Source organism: Triplophysa dalaica, chromosome 23 (genome assembly GCF_015846415.1).
Source record: "Triplophysa dalaica isolate WHDGS20190420 chromosome 23, ASM1584641v1, whole genome shotgun sequence".
Lineage (NCBI taxonomy): Eukaryota > Metazoa > Chordata > Actinopteri > Cypriniformes > Nemacheilidae > Triplophysa > Triplophysa dalaica.
The window spans coordinates 8030814-8039596 of NC_079564.1; the positions used below are offsets into that span (position 1 = coordinate 8030814).

The 8783-nt window shown below is 36.4% G+C and overlaps 1 long non-coding RNA gene across 3 annotated transcripts in view; it reads right to left on the minus strand.

The window, feature by feature from the left end:
- Positions 1-7958, minus strand: part of LOC130413421 (uncharacterized) — an 82707-nt gene extending 74749 nt beyond the window's left edge. For all 3 annotated transcript variants that reach the window (XR_008905483.1, XR_008905482.1, XR_008905484.1), the window contains exon 1: positions 7805-7958. This is a non-coding gene — a long non-coding RNA (uncharacterized LOC130413421). The remainder of the gene's footprint in view (positions 1-7804) is intronic.
- Between the last annotated feature and the right edge of the window lie 825 nt (positions 7959-8783).

Genomic DNA, 8783 nt, shown 5'->3' on the forward strand with positions numbered 1-8783 from the left:
GACGTCAAATAGATGGTGGGGTAATACCATCTTCTAATTAATCCGCTTACATCGATTTAACGTCATTTTATTGCTGTAAATATTTGTACACTGCATCTGAAAACTCTATTTGTCATCATATTTTTCCTCTCTATTGTTTAATTTCACGATATTTAACTCATAAATTCATAAATTTCCTCCAACTTAACTCCACCCAGGGATTCACCAGGGCCCTAGAGCCCAGTTCTTAAAAATAAACAACGCTTCTAATTTCTTGACAAACTAAAAGATGTCAAATTAAATTTGTATATTTAGAATGATGGATATAGAATGCGCTGCATGCTGCTTGATTACGTGGCTTAAAAGGATGATGTACAGTATGTAAGTCTACATGTCATAATAATAAGGAACTGGGCTTCTAACCTGAATCTGGAACAAGGATTTCGGGAAACACATGAATCATTGAACCGAAAAGACGGAACTTGCGATCATATTTGGCTAACAATGCTTTTGGGAAACGCAATCCAGATCGATCAACAAACTTCAGGCCAGGTGTGTGCATCCACTGAAACCATCTATAAGTGATATGAATCATATGAATAGACCATGTACTCTTAGAATGCTTCGATAATAATTTATTTAATGAACAATTTAGGAGTAAAAGGTTTTCATCTTTAAAAATGATTAAATCTTTAAATATTCAATTGGAACACTAGTTGTCAATTTTATTTTGTATTTTGACAGTGAAAACACAAAGCCACAACAATTCCTTTTCCTAATTCTCCACCAAAGAAAAACACTGAAAAAAGTGTATGACTTACCTCTTTCATGTTTTTTATAAAATTGCTTGTTTCTTTATTATGTCCACCGAGTAAATATTTCTTTTTATTATGACATTTATATGTGTGTGAGTCCTTCACAAGTTAACGTGTGGTGCTGGAATCCTTATACACTGCTCATGTTTTAGGACCTTACAGTGAACTTGACCTGTTCACCTTTCTACACTCCAGTATGCCTCTCCAACAATCTTCTTTTATTGAACTCAATACTGCAGTTTTCCAAAAGCTCTGGAGAGAGAGAGTGTAAACCAGACTAAATTGGGCATCAATATTTAATCATAACAGACGCAATATCTGGTGCAATATTTTTAGATCTAGTAAACATTGTTGAAATGACAAATGGGTAACCTAATAGAATGTTTTACTGGAACAATTAACCGTAACATTATAAAACCAAAAACTCTTCCTGGATTTCTAAATGCAATTTAGTAAATATCGGTCAGTTCTGTGTGTGTTGAAAAAAACTACTGTGTTTGCTATAGCTGGTTCAAGCAAAGTGGATTGATCCAATCCATTCAATACAAACATTCTCTCAGCCAATCAGCAATAGGGTGCGTTTCTGCTCATGATGGGGGAGGAAAGACCGAGCAAGCATTTGTTATTTTGAGTGTGAAAAAAATAAAGGCAAGGTGTGTCTTTGTTTAGGTATTGATTTCAAATATCAAAACCGTTTTTCAGAACTTACGTACTGCACCTTTAAGAGAGTGAGGACAACGTTTGGGTTTCGAACAGAAGAGAATGATGGAAATTACTTCTAATGAGTGTATCATTTAAATATTAATGAGTCAATGTTATATCAAAGGCATTCTGCTCTAGTAAAATGAGATTACATCTTTTTGCCTTTCATCAAATGAGAAACAACAAATGAAATGAGATTATTACAAATTGGACCATTTCTAAACATTTTTACAGTATAATATATGTGCTCTGTACAAACTTTATTTCTTGTAGCTCAATTTATATGATACTCCTGCATTTGATCTTCCATACTATAATATCAAATCATTATGCTTATTATATTTACAGTTATGACCAGTAATTTGTTTAATGACAAATAGTTATCCTTATGTGTCTACAAAAGTTGATGTTTTGTGAACTCGAGTTTTAGTAGAATGCTCCATAAACCTCAAAACAAATCTGTTTTCAAACAAATTGTTATCCATTACAAACAAACTGTTTATTAGATATGAATGTAGCATAGAGTTCTCTGCACTATTTTTTAATATCAATTAGCATTAAAATCAAGATGTTTGTGATCTAATTAGTGTGTTGAAAGCCCCAAAATGTGTAAAACTTGTGTGAACGAGGACTCTTAACAAATGGTGTCTCTCCTTGCGCCGTCTTCCCTATATCCCACAATTCTCTAAAAGACCAATGCTGACGTTTTCTGACAGCCGCTTGTTTCCAAACTGATACTGTTATAAACACCACACTGCACCGCCACTGTTGTGACAAGCCGTGGCAAATATAACATGACATGGCACTCCAAATGTGATAACATGACATTCCCCTTTCTGGTCCCGGGGAAATCACCTGATATGTGGCCGGTAATGAGGGCACGTCTGTGACAAATGGTGTCATGCGCGGAAGAATCGATTGTCAAAATTCTCGATGTGTGTCAAAATCATTCGTCATAATACACAGCAGCTTATTGTGTCTTCTCACAGGTTATCCAACATCCACATCAAATTTCTCAACCAGAAAGCCAACCATTGAGTAGATTCCAAAAATCTGAGACCACACTGACAATTTATGAATCCAATTCTAATTTTAACCTGGAAATAAACTCAAAGTTCAATATTCTCTCACTAAAAATATGCAAATTTGTGTCACTGATCATGTAAACTCCTTAGAAATTATATTTCCTGGCTTCCATTGAAGCGCATGAGATGATTCTTGGAACATTCTCTAATCATACTGGGATAACATGGATCATTGCACAAACGTCTTTGCCAAACTGAAAGCATGCTGTTATTACAGGAAAATGGGGTGTACCAAAATGAAAAAAATCGTATCTTTGAAATAATATTTCAATTAAAATTCATACTCACATTGTTTTGCTCATAACTTATTATCCAAGAAATTGTATTAATTCTAGTGTGGTGTTTGGGTCCGTGGGACCATTTTTCAATGTTTACAAAAACAATATGTGATTTATTGACATTTATATATAGTTTTCTTTTTAAGTGCCTTTTTTGTAAATGAAATTTAGAGATCCGGTGTATAAAATATTGCAGAATCTAGTGGTGAGGTTGTGAATTGCACAATATACAACACAAAATACAACGGCTCGCTCCACCCCTTTTGCCTGAGGAGATAACATATTCACGAAGTGCGCCAGTTTGTCCGTTGAGGGTTACTGTAAATACGGCATGACGAATTCCATGTAGGGGGACCCACGGTATAGAAATAGCTCATTATAAGGTAGTAAAAACATAAGGCTTTATTATATAAGGTCATTATGTTAGGCCGCTGCAGACATAGTTATGTATATTATATTGCAATTCTTTCAATAGATCCTCCAAAAGTTTGCACACAGCACAGAGGCAAATATGCTTGTAACAGGGAAAAAGTAGTATGAAGTATTTTTACATAAATCTTTATGTAATTTTGATGTGGGTCCACTAGACTTGTGAATATTGGCCGAGTAACATAAAGATGAACACCATACAAGGGGTAAACCACAAAACATGCAAAAGAGAATTGTCTTGTGTTCTCCAGTGAAGAAGAAAAATATTTACATTTATGGACGCTTTTATCCAAAGTAACATTGCAATATACTATACATTGGAATCCGAGTATTTGCAATCCAGGCATTGCTACTGCTATGCTCTAACCACTGTCATAACCCAGAAGCACCAAATTCCGAAAAAAAAAAGATTTCAACTTTTATACCCATCATTATGTTCACCAGTTGTTGGAACTGCCCCACATGCAGAGTAATTGTTGTTTGTTTTGAGAGAAACAGTCAGGAGTCGGTTGTCAAAAGCAAAATTTCCTGCAGAAAATTCCCAAGAAGGAAAAAAAAGAAAAAAACAATAGTACATTTTCTTTTAATTATACATAGCCGTAAGATATCTGCATTTCTTTTTTCTCCAGGGTATGTGCGCTCTAATGGTTGGATTTGACACAGAGTAGCTAGTTTTCACCAGCCGGCGCTACGACCCCCCAAATACAGGGAAGGTCTATTTGAACCAGTATCTGTCTTCAAATTAAACAGAAAAAGAATGAAGGACAATGCCTGGCATGCTCTTCAATTCTCAGTGGGGATCCCCACACTTGTTGGAGAGAGCCGTCGTCTCCCACTGCACCTTGACGTGGGCTGAAATATTGGTTTTCACATTAGCGGCTAATAAGCAGCAGCAGCAGTAGCTATGCACCCTACTCGTGTCTTTCATGTGTCCAATTACAGACAGATCCTCCCAAAATCATATTCACCGCTTCCTGTCTTTAATTACCTCTTCATCATTCCACTTCTTCACCACGTGTCAGACTCAAGCACAGCAGCTCTCATTCGGAGCTATCACGATGCCTGAGATGTCATTAATAAAGGAAACAATGCTTACAGCAACATCGAGTCTTGGATTCGTCTGGGGGCTCTGGCTTAATGTGCAGTGCACCTTTGTCGAACCCTCACATATTTAAATATGGCAGGAGGAATTTGTCAAGAGACTGAAGTTATGTAGATGAAATCGCAGATGTTATGTGTATGCGGTTTCGAAGTCAAAAAAAGAGAGAGATGACAATGAAATACAGCATTGTTTGTTAGGTTAAATGAGGAGATAGATTCATAATATTTAAATTATAAAAACACACTTCTTAGTCTTGAAATTTACAAAATCACCAGAAATTGGATAAACTGCAAAACCATGTAATATCACATCACAAATACTACTGCTTTATACAGTAGCGAATAACACTTTTTGCTCAATAAGACAATTTTGCTCAATAAGCGTTTCTTGTTTTTAACGATAAATTTCAATGTTTCATCCAAATTTGAAATAAAGAAAATTACGAAATATTTCTTTGCAGGGAGTGAGCGAGCGAGCGAAGGAATGAATGAATGAATGGATACTTTAAGAGAATACAACCAAACTTTGTAAAAATGACAAGCAACTAATTTATGACATTATAAAACCAAACCCAGACAAAATAAAACAGCATTATTGAGCGGATGAAGTGACATGATTTAAATTTTGGAATGGCTTCTTCCTGCTAAACAGTGTGACATTACAATTCATTACATTGATCCATGAATTCTGGGACTCCCTTTTTTTTCTGTCTGCTAATTATTGAAAACAAGATTTGCTTCTGATTAAAGAAGACGATCGTTGCAGAAAAACATCGACATCCCAGAAAACACTAAAGGTCACGTAGCAGCTGTATCACTTAAATCTATATAAAACCGATTCTCTTTATCCACATAAACCATTAACTGAATCTATCTCTTTATTTTCTTCCAGAAAGTACTGACTGAAAGCTGAGATTTAAAAAAAACGGATCTTCTATTATGCAAGTGGTTATTATTCATCTGCGATCAGTGCTAACATGTCTCAACATAACAAATAAAGGGACAGGACGAATAAGCAATATAGGGAAAACATGAAGCTTATTCTAGGTCAAAGCAAAAAGGGCAACCACTAGAATGAGCATGCCCTGCGCGTACTTGGATGTGTTTGTCAAATTATACAGACAAAAAAGTTCCCATCCTGCTTTGTGGTGACACGATTGCTTTATGTAAAGTTGGAGGCTATCCACGACCCTGTCTTGTTCCGGTGAAAATATCATGTCTTTCAATCACCCTATTGGCTGTTAGCTGTGATGAAGGATTGACCTTTTCCTATTCTTTGCTTTCATTTTGCCCAGGTTTCTGCTGAAATGAAGCTGATGGTGTGATTAAGACGCACATGCTCAGAATGAAAGATCTGGAGACTTCTGCAAAATGGAAATTGACGTGGCAGACAGAAACGAAAATGTTCTAGGTGGTCAGAGGAGGGAATAGTTATTCATCCATTTTAACTTTAAACTATTGGAACTGCAAATCTGTTTGTGGAATATGAAACTGTTTTAAGATATACACATTACACTCTGCCACTGTACTGTAAAATTTCTGTAGCACCATATAATCAAATCTTATTGCTATTTAGGTTCATACACAATATTCAAGCCAACCACCAACTAAAACATCTATATAACCGTTACATAATGCAGCATACTTTTATTACGTACATACTATCTTTTGAATGCTGGATAATGCAACACACATTATGTACATAAACAATAACAACAACTATAGCCAATGTCTTAGACAACTTTAATTGCCGTACAACATATACAATTTAACCTACACATTTTCTAATTAAAGTGCCAAGGACCTAGTTGCACCTGCAAATAATTAAAATGAAAAACCCATATTCTTCCTAATTTGCACAGTCACAGATGTATTATCATCTCTGTGGACATCTGCATATTCATAACGTGGCGTGACACAAGGGAAATGATAATGTTCCTTAAATGCAGACATTGCAAAATTTGCACAATTAGCAAATGTGTGTGTGTGGAATCAAGGTTTGGGAAAATCAGAGAGAAGGCTGGGAACTACCCTTGTGACTTGTGTGCTGTGATTTTATAGACCTCAAGGAAGGCTGTTCACTCACAAACAAACAACTTTGATGTTTAAATTATGTTAATCTTTACCACTAAAGTTATCATATGTATCATGTTCTTCTGAAGTGAAACACATACTGAACTTCAACTGCATTGCGGTAATGCAGTTTACAAAGAATAAAGGTGCAGAATGGTGGGCTTAGCAACTAAAAATCTTTGGAAAGACAGCACATGACTAAAAATAATTCAGCATGAAAAAACACTCGCAACCCATTCTCTTCCACTTTTAACAAAAAAAGGATTTGTGACAGTGGCAGCTACCGAGAGAGGGTTTTAACACTAGGTGGCATGGCATCTCACGCACAGAAGCCATTGGCACATGCCATTAAGTTTAGTGTCACGTCTGGTGTCAGATCCGGTTTCTACTGGCATATGCCTATTCAAGGGCTCTGGCATGTGCCACTATTTAGTGACATGTCCGGTTTCTAGTGGTTGTTGTGCACCTCCAGGAGTGACTGAAGAATAGTTGTGACATTAATATGACAACAATTAAGTAATCAACTAGGTTAAGTGAAGTGCAATAAAATTAGTTATTGATGATTGAGACATCGGACGGTCGCTTGGTACATTACCGCTTACCCTACCCTAACCCTAACGGTCGCTTGGTACATCAACACATTGAGTCCGACATTTGCGTTCGAATTTTCCACACGTTAAAAAATAAATACGACCTTGCGTTGTGTCAATCACATTTAGCCTACACACTGCCTCCGATATTTTCGTTCGTCATAAAAAAATGTGGACTGGGTTCGATTTTCTGATTTTTTCGGCAGGCATTTTGAGAGGAGTTGTAACAATTCAGAGACACCGTAAAACGAGGACAAATTTAAACGCATACGAAAATTTCGGACTGTATGTGCAAAGACCTTAACCCTAGAATACCACTGAAAACCGGATATGCCACTAAACTGAATGGAACATGCCATCGCGAGACTTGACGGAGTGGCACATGCCACCGGACATTCCACTAAGACAATGGAGTGTGGCGATGGCTTCTGCGCGTAAAGTGCTATGCCACTCTGTGTTAACACCGCTACCTTAGCTACCTTAGCTTAATGTTGTCAGAAAAACATGAAACGCACGTCATACTGGCAGTCGCAGATGGCTTGAAGATATTTCGCCAGCCTGGCATTTGTTGTTGTCTGCATGATTTTCATTTTAAAGTACAAATCTTTTACTCATTTAATTTCTTAGTGTTTATTTAATATGTTACTTGATGTCATTCTTTAAAATCGTTTTAATATTTTGAAAATCTAACGTGACTTTATGTGTACTTATATAAAGATGACTATGCTATTAAGTAATTGTGAAGATCTTACCTGACACTGATTTTACAGCGTTCAGCAGCTTATCGTAAGTTTTCTTCTTCTTCTAGGCTTTAAGGTTGTCAAACCAACATATAAGGTGCATTCTCGCCATACCTTCGGTTCATTTTGACAGGATGATTAAAACGTACATTACATTCAAGGTGCGAACCTGGCAGAAACGCGCGCGTTAAGTTCTCTACGGTAGCTGCCTTAGGCCAAAACACGTGAAGAAATGCGTTGTGAAAACGGACGGATTTAACAGAACACCATTAAGTGGCCAAAAATTGTTAGTAGGTAATGTCCACAAACCTAAATTAATATTTATATGGAATTCTGGAGTCTCTGTGAAACGTTAATTTCTAGTCACTTCCGAAAATACTTTATAGCAACATCCACTAGAGGGCTAAAGAATACTGAACCTTTCAATACCGTTTCAACGGACTAATCGGTCTAATAGTATAATTATTTATATTTGTTTAATTTGTGTTCATATTAATGAGTGAGTTTTTTCCCTATTGAAAAAACAGCATATGCTGGTTTGGTATGTTTTGTTGCAGGTTTGTGCTGGTTTAGGCTGGTCCTTACTGGTCATGTAGCCTACTGTTCCTTAGCTTGTTTAAGATGGTCAAACCAGTATCAAAACATACCTAACCCAGCAATATGCTTGTTTTTTCAACTGGTCCATGAAAGAATGTGATATAAATAAAATAAATACATTAGCTACATCTCTATCTCTCACACACACTCACGTTTAAACACCTACTTTTTTTCAGATTAGACAGACAAAGAGGGACACTGTCTGTATGATCTGAAAGAAAGGTTTTTGTGACTTTATAGCTATAACAATTAGTCATGAATTATGAATTTTGCATACTGTACACAAAAATAGAACAGTAAACATCTACTAAGCTAAACTCAGTGTGAAGTGTTGCAGTACTGCTGAGCTAAGCAGCATAGGGGGCCGAGATCTTGCAGAGCCTGAGATGAAATC